General features: G+C 47.6%; 1 protein-coding gene across 12 annotated transcripts in view; it reads right to left on the reverse strand.

Annotated features, from left to right (window-relative positions):
• PPIP5K2 (diphosphoinositol pentakisphosphate kinase 2) overlaps positions 1 to 8,948 on the reverse strand; it is an 86,731-nt gene extending 77,783 nt beyond the window's left edge. For 5 of the 12 annotated variants that reach the window (XM_075602354.1, XM_075602324.1, XM_075602344.1 and 2 more), the window contains exon 1: positions 8,717 to 8,946. The gene's annotated coding sequence lies outside the window, so the exon portion shown is untranslated. Of the gene's footprint in view, positions 1 to 8,517; positions 8,658 to 8,700 lie in introns of those variants that run through there. The other 7 variants (XM_075602371.1, XM_075602362.1, XM_075602287.1 and 4 more) reach the window with 6 other exon arrangements.
• Positions 8,949 to 12,426: the final 3,478 nt, after the last annotated feature.

Raw genomic sequence — 12,426 nt, forward strand, 5'->3', positions numbered from 1 at the left:
TGGGTAATTAGCAAACATGTAGATTCATCTGTTCATTCAATTGTACTTTACTACAAAGTAGAACAGGAATAAAAAGAGCATACTGTCAAATCCAAGGTCACTTACAAAACAAGCCGCTTTATTGTACAATATAGTAGACTTATTTCATGGACCAACAGTGGAAGAAAAACATTGATCATAGTTTTCCCTTACTAGAGTAACAGTGCCTGTCCCAACGTATGTCATTGCCCCATGCTGTGGGTTTTTTTTTAGGAGCTATACATATATCCGGTGCTACAGGGCGCGTCAAACACTAAAGAGCCGGCATGCAACCTCCCTGTCACATCAGGCCCGACTACAGAAACTGCATCCCGTGATCGCTCTGAAGATGCCCACTTCCTTCTCTATCTTTTCATCCAATACCAATGTCAAGAAAGAGAAATCCTATGCATCATCAGGATTGGATTCCCCAGGAATCAGGCAACTGATTGATAGCCCAACATAGCGCTAGTAGTAGTAGGAAACATGTTTACTAAGGGATGTCATTCCCAGACATGTTCTGACACCGAAAGAAACCCTGCAGCCTATTCAAGAGCATGGATCAGAAGGTACCTTCTGGTGCTAGGAGTCTTGTGAAATAGCACAACTTTGTAAATATGGCCTTATAAGTTTTTAGTATGGAAATAGCTGTGTTTGATCTGGTGAACAATCAGCTATATGGAGCACTGGCAAAATTCCTACACGCTTCTACTACTCGATCCTCCAACAGAGAGGATGCAGAATAGTGACATGCACATCACATTCACACTTCATTCAAAATAACAACATTTCACAGAAATTAAAAAACAGCCAAAAATAAACTCAATTAAGTTTTTTGTAGTCGAGTTGGACTAATCACACTATCATTAAAAGACGCAATCCTAGCCAGAAAACAACCTTTGTAATGACTTGATTAGTCTAATTGGCTTCCCATAACAAATGTAACAATGATCAATAATTGTAGTTTAATTTAGGTTGAACTTGATGGACATGTCATTTCAACCATCTACTACATTATAGCAAGGTTCCGCTGCTTTCATTTTTTGGGGGAAAATTGATCAAAAATGTAATTTCTTTCATTCCTGCTTTATGGTCTTGCTAGAGGGTCAGTGAAAGTGAGTGGGTCAGTGAGTGTCAGTAACAGAGTGCGAGAGAGAGTGCACACACTCACTGACACAGAGCCGCCTAACAAAACACTGGCTTCTAAGTATTTTATATTTTTGTCCACCCTTGCGGATTTATCCATACGGTGATATCACAATGCAAATTCTTAAAAAAATCTATTTGTATTGACATTTTAAATGTAAGAGTGTCAGACGGGTATTGTCAGCCACTAAAGATTTTCATGTGGGAAGCCTGTTAAATTGCTAAACATGTGGAATGCTGAACCAGAGCTTTGTTTGTTTTTCTGCTACAAAGAATCTACTGTTGGCATTGGTAATAAAACATTATTTATACATTCCACAACTGCATATTTGGCAATATTTCAATATGTATTTGAATCATGTTCTCAAAAAGCAGGCTCTGACAGGTCTATGGACTTGCGCCATATAATCCCTTTGCACACCGAACATACATACAATAGTAGACAGAAGGCCATGAACCCAATCTGTTTCTGTATGCTTCCATGTGAATTATAACTACAGGTCTAGATAATATCATTTAACTTTGGAAGAACCATTATATGGAAATACTTCACAATATACCAACAAGAACACTTGGCAAACTTTTTAAAATAAATATTTTACATTATATACGAAGTTTGCTCCCTTTGTTTTCTACGTTATCTGGAGGCTCCTTGAGAATATATGTATATGCATTTTAAAAAGTGCACTCTGATATTGAATTAGTTTTTATTGCACAGCATGTATGGGTCAAGTCTTGGTCTAAAATTTTATACAAGCTTGTGGTTTACATTCCACTCTCAACCACTTACATTCTTGGCAAATACTGTAATGTTATCTCCTTAGGCCTGTGCTTAACCATTTGGAGGAAGGATAATATTATTAACTAATAATTTTTTCACTCCTTTTGGGAAGCTGACATGCAGACAAGAGCAGAGATTCCAGGACTCATGGGCAGCATAAACACCACTCAAGCTGAATTGTATTCTACTTTTTTAATTGAAAGGAGAAATATTAATTAATATAGCATGTGAATGTTGTTAGGAATAGAGTTGTATCACCCAAATTGAAGATTGTGCATAGAGAATATGGCTATAAGGCAGAGGTTTAGAAAATTGTTATTTATTTAAACACTTGGGGCCTTATTTAGAGGTCCAAAGTGCCATTTAATTAAATGGCAGTTTTGACTAGTTTTCAACGAAATTGTAGATTTGGACCATACTGAATAAGGCCCTTAGTAAATAGTCACGCTCCACGGTACGACCAAGAGACCTCTGGTTAAGCAGATATTTTTGGCCAAGAAGTTTCGGGAAAACAAAATGGACAATAACTTTTGTGCACATTCCTCATATTCATTGGCTTTTCATTATGAATAGGTGATATTTTAACGAAAATGACTGTTCACATTTCTGTGCCGACACTGATAAAACGCTCTATGTAGAATGAAAAAGAAAAAAGTAGAATAAATAAAAAAAATGTATTATATGTTACGTTTAAGATAGTGATGGGACATCCATAAGGAGGGGGTAGAAAAACAGTGACAAGACTGAAGAGAAGAGGTCAGGTAGATGTGGGTATCATCAGCATTCAGGTGGTAGTGGGAAAAATTATTGTATTTATTTTCCAAGGGAAGGAGGTGTAAAAGAGTAAAGGTCTTAGAACAAAACCCTGGAATACAACAACTGTACGTAAAAGCGAGGAGGAGTATGTCAGGAAAGGAAACACTTAGGCTGCGTCCCCGCTGGCGCTGAGCGTGCTGTGCGCTCGGCGCCTTTACTTATTGCAGTCTTTATGAGGAACGCGGTGCGTGCGCGCACACGCACGCACGCTCACCCAAGCTTGGCGCTTGAGCAGACCAAAAAAAAAAAAACGGACTTTGAAGCACGCTCAACTTGCCTGCAATGCCCCCTGTCTGCGCTTGCAAAATAGGCAGGACACCCAGCGCTCATGCTTAGAGTTGGTGATGTCACCGCTCTCAAGCATGTGCGCGGTCAGCACCAGCGGGGATGCAGCCTTAGGGAGCAGTCATTTTGGCAAGTGCACCTCCATCACTCACACTCTATTGAAACTGCCTTCCTCACCTTTCTCTCCCAAGCTCGCCATTCCAAATTCTAATCCATCATTCGCTTGTCAGCCTTTGACACCGTCGACCACTTGACTCATCTCCATCCTCACCAACCTTGGTATCACGGACACCGCCATCTCATGGCTCTCATTCTACCTCTCCCACCGTTCCTACTTCATCACACACACACACACACACACACACACACACCTCCAAGTGGACATGCCCTAAGGCTCCGTCCTTGGTTCTCTTCTTTTCCCTGTACATTGCCCCCCTCTTTGACCTCCCTTCCAGTTATGGATTCAATGTCCATTTTTTCCACAGACGACATCAAATCCACTTCTTCACACTATTCTCACCCAAATCTCTGCCTGCTTTTCTGCCATTTCCACCTGCAGGTCCTCCCACTTCCTACAAAATCAACACAGCTAAGACTGAAGTCCTCTACTTTCCTGCTTCTTCTTCCCTCCCCATCTCCTTTGCCCACCTTTACCATCTCCCCATTCACTTCTGGTCGCAACCTTGGAGTCACAGTTGACCCTTTCCTTTGCCCAACACAACACTTCTATCACTACCACCTACATAAACTTAAGAAAAATGTGTCCACGAATTTCCCTAAGCTCTGTAAAACTTCTCACCACTACCTCATCTTCACCAGTCTCGACTACTATAACTCCCTTCTCCTCGGTCTCCCCCTCTACACCTCCATCCCTCAAACAAATACAAACTGATGCAGCTTGTACACTTCTCAATCTTCCCTGCTCTGCCCACACCACCCTTTTCCCAACTGCACTGGCTATCCAACCATCCCCATCCAACAAGGTTCCCTCTTGAAATCCCCCACTCTGGTCTACACATTTCTCCATGGTCCTGCCCCAGCCCCCTAACCTTGCAGCACTCATCTCTCGCTACACCTCTACCCGTCCTCTTCACGCACTGACTACCACAACCCCCATACCCCCTTATATTGGAACAAGCTCCCTCATCACATCCAATCTGTCCCCTCCCTAACTATCTTCAGAAGCCAACTCAAAAACGCATTTCTTCTCCATCGCATTCTATGATCCCTCGTTAACCCCACCCCCCCTTCCCCCTCTATCCCAACCCCATCCCCCCTCTATCCCAACCCCACCTCCCCAACACAGAGGATCTCCCCTACCCTTGCCATGTCATAGACCTTCTTAATATCCCTCAAAAGTCTCACTGATCCAATTGCCTCCACAGACCCATCACCATGCCACCCACAAACTAATTTAATTGCCTTGGGGAAGAGCGTGGAGCCTCTGGAAACGCCGCGCCACTCCCAGAATATCTCACGTCCCCCTGCTCTAATCCACCTGTCTGTTGTCAGTTCTGCACTTAATGAACTAGTGAGGCAGAAAAAAAATATAAATATGCAACTCTTCATATACAAAATGCAATAGTGGGTGATAATACTCATGACTTTCCGCGGCTATCATCTAAAGTTCAACATCCCACACTGTGGCTATTAGGATTACAGTTCTGTATTCTCATTTTGCTGACACGCCGTTTTTGAATCCTTTTCTCTATGTCGAGAACAATACGACAATGTTGCAAGCTCATTCTGTTTTTAAGCAAATGCACAAAACAATCTGTTAATTCTGGCATTATGCCAAAATGTCTGTAAACACCATTCCTCCACTTCAGTATCAATGTACCAAATATGTTCCTCTATAAAAAGTGTATTCTTGTTTTGAAATTGACATAGAAATCCCTCTGTATGCAGCGTTGCTGTATAAGGAAGAGTGACAAGTGTAAAAAACTTTCCATAAAATCATCGTAAAAACAATGGATTTCTGCCACCATTGGAAAACAAGCGATCATTATCCTGTTAGACATTTTAAAAATATTTAATTTTATTCGCTATAGATCAGTGTTTTCTTAAACTTTAAGGAACCCTGTAATTATATTGTGAAATTCTGCAGAACGCCAACCCTCTCAAACAGCGCATCTGAGATGAATTGTAAGTATTCCCAACCCCATCTAACACAGCGGCTGAGAACTTGCATTTAAGGAACCCCAGCACTCTGAGGCCTCATCCCCACTGCTCACGCTACGGCAACGCAAACAATATACGGCCCTCTATGGGGCCGGCCCCAGTCACTGCCTGTACGCGTCTGCAGTAAGCGCGATGCACGACATCCTTTGCCAAAATACAAGAAATGTGTCTATTGGCGCGGCGGTGAGTGCTGGCTATGTCACAGCGGCAGTTCAGTCAATGAGGGTGAACCAACCAGACGATGTGGCCGCGCCCCCACCCCACGCGATCTCCTGACCTCAGGACGCGCAGAGAACGACCACAGATTGCGGCTGAAACTGGGGCATGCGCCGCCAAGCGCTCCGATGCACGCAAGCAGTGACTCAGGCCGTAGTCCAATAGCGTGCCTGAGATCAGATGCATTGTAATGAACCCTAACCCTCTATAATAGCGCATCTGAAAATCAGATGCATTGTAAATTATTCTGTATTTAATACAAATTTTCGAATGACCTGAAAATTGCAGGGAACCATCTATGGAAGTCGGGGGAACCCAAGGGTTCCTAGGAACTCCTGTTGAAAAACACGTCTATAGAAGATAGTTACCTTTAAAAGCTTGTCTCCCTGTTTCAGAGTGATAAATCAAGAAACACCAATGTGTTTCAAAACAAGCTTGTCTAATAATTGGTGATAAGATTCGTGATTACTAGTTGGACATTAATGTTGGCTCTTGTGATCAATGGAATTGGGGCTCATCAATAACCAAACTCTAAAAACATTCCAAGAGGTTGTCAAAGGATCTAAGAATTAGTCAGTGCGATGACTTGAATAGTGGATCACACATTTAAATAATCTCTGCTCCAAACAACACATTCTAAAGTTTGTAATGGTGCCCGTAAGGCGAGGTATCGCGGTTTGGAAAGCCAAAAAACCATATTAACAAGAGTATCCTTGTTTTGCCAAGAAAGCTAGCAATGTTTCTACATCAACGTAAAATTTTCAGTGCCAATGATATATGTGAAATATGCCATATAAAGAACTTCGTTATAATTTGACCTCCTAGTCAAGCAGCAAGAAACACATTCGAAATTAACTGGCACTTTTCTCAATGCTTAAGAAACACTGAGCCTGCAAGTCTCTTCGGGTACGGTACAAAAAAGCTGTCACACTAAGAGCTCACGCATTAGACCTATGATGGTGGCGGCCTTAAATGGAGTTACAATTGGAAAGAAATATCTACTGTTCACATTTCAGTGTAATATTCACCGGGACGGAGTAAGGCTGCATTCACACAGGGGGCTTCGCGATGCTGCGTTCGCGCGTCCGTCTGCTGGGCGATGTGTGATCCTCCCCAGCAGACGGAATGATCCGACATAGCGGGCGAGGCGGCGGAGTGTCACGGGCGCAGAGCAAATGGATGGTGTGTTTTTTTTCCCTCAGCACTGTGCTGAAGCTCCCTTTAGCACGGGCCGATAAAAGCAGCAATCCGGCTCCATCCGAGGCTGCGCTCTGCTGGACCCTCACTCCCCGTGCGTCCCCCGTCCCCACTGCCGAGTCCCAATTTCAGCAGCCAATCAATGTAAACGTCTGGGCATTGATTGGCTGCTGAAATTGACGTCACGCTGCAGCAGCCGGAGATCACAGTTTGAAAAGACACCCGCAACTGCAGCAGTGTCGACGCCGTACTTCGCAGCCAATGGTAGTTTCAATACTGAACACTACCATTGGCCGCCAGGCATCTGTGGCAACCGCGCGTGCGCACGTCGTGTAGTGTGCAAGCAGGGGCTAACAGTGAGACGGAGGTGAGAGAAATACATGCGAGGCGGGAGAGAGGGTGAGATGGAAAGGAGAGAAATACATGGGAAGAGGGGAGAGGCAGAAGGGGGGGGGGGACTTGTGAGGTGTGAAATGGGGGGGGCTCGCAATCCGCCGACACGGGGGGGGGGGGCTGCTTAAAATGTTTGTCCTGGGCCCCACGTTTTATGTTGGCAAACTTGGATTACGTATATCTGTTTAAACACTAAAATGATACATACAAATGTAGTTCACTTTTAAGGACAAATGTCATTGGGAAAAAAATAAAAATTAAGTGTTTTCCGATAATATATTGATGTGTTGGGTGCTCTGTGTATGCGCTATACAAAGATATTAAAAGAGATGATAGAGTGCTGTCACTTGATCAAGACCAATAAGGTCGAAACGTTGTGTTTGGCTCAATAAATGAGTTCGTTATTCCAAATCCGTTTGTGCCCTGTGTTCCTTCAACTACTACATGCATTGGATTGATTACAGGCTATCGTTCAAACGGTTTTGTGTGAGTATTACCTGGAAGCAAAGCGGTCAATGGTCTGTATGACAATGCCTACATGTATGTGTAACAAAGGAGGGAGAAGGAGTAAGTAGTTGGTATGATACCTTTTATCACCCACCCTCCTTTGGTTATATATGTGTGTGTGGCACTGATCCTCTCTCCATGCTGCTGTGGGCAGTGTGTACCAGTGAGCCCAGGATACCCAGCATCACTCACACGGGGAGGAGGAGGTGCAATGTTGCCACACACAGCACTGCTGGTCGGGCGAGATGTGCAGCCCCCGAGCCGCCGCTGAAGGACAGCTCAGTATTACCCGTCTCATGCCCGATGGGCGACACATGGCCAGCAAACAAGCACCGACTACACCGACAGCTGCACACCGGGGCCAAGCGGCAGCCCACAGGCAGAGGCGCTGCATGCGAGGGGCAGCCACATGTATTACCCCCCATCACCACCACCACCACGTCCCCTTACACTGACTCAGCGGGGCCACATGTATTACCCCCATCACATCCCCTTACACTGACTCAGCGGGGCCACATGTATTACCCCCCCCCCCCCCCCATCACATCCCCTTACACTGACTCAGCGGGGCCACATGTATTACCCCCCCCCCCCCCCATCACATCCCCTTACACTGACTCAGCGGGGCCACATGTATTACCCCCCATCACATCCCCTTACACTGACTCAGCGGGGCCACATGTATTACCCCCCATCACATCCCCTTACACTGACTCAGCGGGGCCACATGTATTACCCCATCACATCCCCTTACACTGACTCAGCGGGGCCACATGTATTACCCCCCATCACATCCCCTTACACTGACTCAGCGGGGCCACATGTATTACCCCCATCACATCCCCTTACACTGACTCAGCGGGGCCACATGTATTACCCCATCACATCCCCTTACACTGACTCAGCGGGGCCACATGTATTACCCCCCATCACCACCATGTCCCCTTACACTGACTCAGCGGGGCCACAAGACTGACCTCAGGGGGGTTAACCCTTTCGCTGCTCAGAGGGGCATCTTGTTGAACCCTTTGGCAGGGAACAGGTTAAGGAAAGCAGTCAGTGATTGGTGAATGCCGACACCACCCATTCTCCCTGAATGTAAGTGCTCCCCTTTCTTCCTGTGTAGGCTTGTGTGTGTGTGTGTGTTAATGTATACATACATGCTGTGGGTCTCACCTCCTGGCTGTCACGGCTCCGGGCCGCTCTCTCGCAGAGTCCCATTGATTCCCACGTCTCCGCCCCCTGAGAGAGGAGGGGGGGGGGGCTGCTCCGTTACAGGATAAACACCGGGCTTATTTCCAACCGGCGCCGAGAGCTATGAAGAGATGCGCGACGCTGCATGGATTGCTGCTTACGAACACTTGCTTTGCGGCGATTTCTTCACGTAGCTTGTCCCTCCTAACACCCCGTAGGAGACGACTGGCAAGCTGACCTTATCAAAAATGGCCGCCGGCTGCCTTGCGCACCGTCAAGTGGTTGGCATCTTTTGTGCGTTAACAAGCAAACCAGCAAGGGCTCGAGAAGCAAAAAATGGAGCGGGCGGCGGCGGTGAACTCATGGGTTTCAGAGCGTAGCCCACCGATTGATGTGAAAATTAAAAAAATTACCTTTATTGGATAAAGTAAAATAATATAAAAGAGAGAACTAATATATTAAATAAAAACAAAGGAAATTAATAGCTGTGACTGTGTGAGACACACGAGACAAAGAATTGCTGCAAGTACTGTAGGTGACTCGTAGTGCAGAGGTCTGGGCTCATGTACACTTGTAAGTGAATAAACTGTTGAAACATGCAATAGGCAAACAAGTGACAAGGTAGGTGGAATTGACCAGTGAGTCAAACGTGTTTAGGGGAAGTCAGATAGTGTGATGTCACTAGCGCGTTGGCGACATGTCTCAGAGACGCTAGTACTAGAGTTCTTTAGCTGCAGTTTGATTTATACAATTGTATAGGGCATATTTGAGATTATAGTAGGCGCCTGTCGCCCGAGCGATGGGTGAACTGAGCTTCCAGCTATTGGGGAGGCGTGGCGGACGGGTCACCAGGCTGCTTCCCCCTCATTGGCTGAACTGCTCACGTGACGCAAAAAAAATGATTTGTCTTTTGAAAAACCCTGCCGCGTGGTCGCTCTCCGTTGTGTCCACCCGCACTATGGCCGTATATTGGGTTGAAAATGTGAGAATATCCGAGAAACAGATTTGGGGGGTTTGCCCCTTTTCTACTAATTATGTATTAAAGTTGTGTAGCCCTTTTTCTGAACCCTCCCAAAGGAACTACTGGTCGCTGTACAACAGGGACAAGGCCCTAGGTTAGGGTTCCTGTCACGTTAGTGCCACTTAGATAGATAGGGACACAGCGGCTGCTGCTGTTCCTAGGAAGCGGTTCGGACCCACGTTGGGGTCCGCAGAGACTATTCCAGAGTGGGACTGCCCTGGCGGTCCACGTGCCCGGAGTTTGGTTGGGGATCAGATGACGTCATCCTACAATTGACCCTTTGTGAAGAGTTGCTGACAAGAGTGCGGGACATTGGGTGGGGTTCTTTGGACACTGGGTGGGATCACCTGGTGTTGGGGAAGTGTCCTGCGTAGACGCAGTAGCTAGTGTTTCCTCCAGAGAGGAACACCCGTCATTCTGTGCAGGTTATGTTGTGTTATGTTCTCTATGCACGTTATTAAAGTATTAGTTATTATCTATACAGTGTATGTGTGTTGTTGTATTTCTTGCCCAGGGGAATCTCACGTCACCGGGATCCTGGGTAAGTGGAGGCGCTGCGCTATGTATATGTGTAAGTATTACCCCAGGCTCCCAGCTAGCGGAGGCTCAGATCTCCTGGAGCCACAGGTGTTTTACAGCGACCAGTAGTTCCTTTGGGAGGGTTCAGAAAAAGGGCTACATTTGGAGGCGCTGCTGAGATTTCAGACCTGGGGTGCCCTGTAAATTTTTTTTACTAAATTGTCCTATTTTTGTTCGCCATGGGGAAGCCCTCAAGGCGGAGGAAGCCACGTGCTGAATTTCCGGCCGCGCGGGAAACTGTTGCTAACAGTTATCCGGGACTGGCGGGAAACCCAGAGCCCCGCCCCCACACTGTGAGTGAGCACAGCGATCAGCCATGTCTGTTCACCATGATGAGAAAGGTGACGGCTGCAGTAAAATACATCCTCAGTTGCATAGAGCCTGGCGAACAAGAGGAGTGAATGTAACCGTTATTTTGTGTCCATGCTTACAAACAGACGTGAATATACCTGGTAGTGAGGACTTTGATGCCTATCAGCTACCACGTGGGGTGTTCGTGACACAAGTGGAAGGGAAGAAGTGTCTCCAAGGTCCCTGTTCTAAATGTGATTTCCCAGGTTGTGAATTGACCTGGGGACCCCAGTGCCAAGCTGCCGCAGGCTACAGCACCGTCCGAGGAGGAGGACACTGTTGCGGAAACGGATTATTCATCCCCCGAGAATGAGGTAGACTGCCAGGGGTTACACCCTAATGTGTATGTGCCCTGGCATGCGCCAGGAACAGAGGACGTTGTGCTAGCGTGCCCCTGCCTGCAAGAAGCCCGTGCTCAGGGAGCCGTCCTGCCTCAGTTACCGCTCGACTTCAAGGAAATCGAGGTGGACGGAGAAACGTTTACACAGTGTTTTAGCCCCACTTGTGATTGTTCTAGAGGTGCACTGGCGTGGGAGCCCCAATGTGACTGTTGCGGGGCCTGGTTCTTAAAGCCTATCATACCCCAGGCTACGGAACCAGCAGAGAAAGAAGAGGAGGAGCCTGACCTCTTTACTAAAGTAAGTTATGCTTGTAATCAGTTTGTCCTAATTCCAGAGGCCTCCGGGGACCCGTGTGTCCAGACCCATGTTGCAGACACGGTTCCAGACCCTCACAAAGGGGACGTCCTAGTGGTAGAGCAGGAACCTCTGATGCCGGAACCTGTGGAGAAAGAGATGCCTGATGTCTCCACCCTGCCGGCCCACACCGCTGCCAGTCCACCTACCTCAGCTGTGGAGGTTGTGGAGGAGCCGTGTGCCCAATTGGACATTCTAGACTCCGGTCCCGAGCTGGAGCCGCCGAAAACAGAGCTACAGATGCTGGAACCCCAGATGTTGGTTCCAGACCTGGTTCCCGAGCAGGAACCACGAAGCCCAGAGCCACCGATTCTGGAATCACAGGGTAAGGTGTCTTTACCCCCATCTTCTTTTGGCGATTCCAGCGATCAACCGCCCGTGGTGATGCGCCTGCCGGCGGACCACCCTAGTGAAGTCCCCGAGCCAACTATCTCAGCTGATACAGAGCCTGCTGTGGGTCCGTGTGCCCTGCAACGGCCAGTCCGGCCTACCACCGAGGTACCAGCGGTCCCAGGCTTGGGATCAGTACCTGGCGACGACGACGACGACGACAAGGGTGAGTTGACTGCCCCGGGGGTGTCGGGTGTGAGCTCCCCGGTGATCGCGGAGCCTGGCGGCTCCGAAGGTAGGGTCACCCGGGCGATGGGCTCACCTCGTCATCGCGTCCTGGCGGAGGTGTCCCCCTTAGAAGATGGCTGTCCAGTGGTGCAAGTGGACCCGTACCTACCGCCTATCGTCCAGGCGAAGAGAACAGCTCCTGATCTGAGTGTGAGCCCGTGCGCTCCAACCCAAGTGGTCCCAGGACTGGGATCCAACGCCCCCGAGGTTCCAGCCAGTAAGTGGACTGCCCCAGAAGTGCCGGGGACAGGTCCCGAGACAGCCAAGGTGGGAACTGACAGCATCCCCGAGGATCTGTTGGCCACCGTGAATCACGGCAGTGGTAAGGTATCTACCCTTTACCCCCTGCCAGGTGAAACAGAGACTTTAAGGAGAGAGACATTGTCCATTGCTCGCTTCCCCGTGGAAGCTTCGCCAGTTTGTAGGGA

This window comes from Ascaphus truei, chromosome 1 (assembly GCF_040206685.1).
Source record: "Ascaphus truei isolate aAscTru1 chromosome 1, aAscTru1.hap1, whole genome shotgun sequence".
Taxonomy (NCBI): Eukaryota; Metazoa; Chordata; class Amphibia; order Anura; family Ascaphidae; genus Ascaphus; species Ascaphus truei.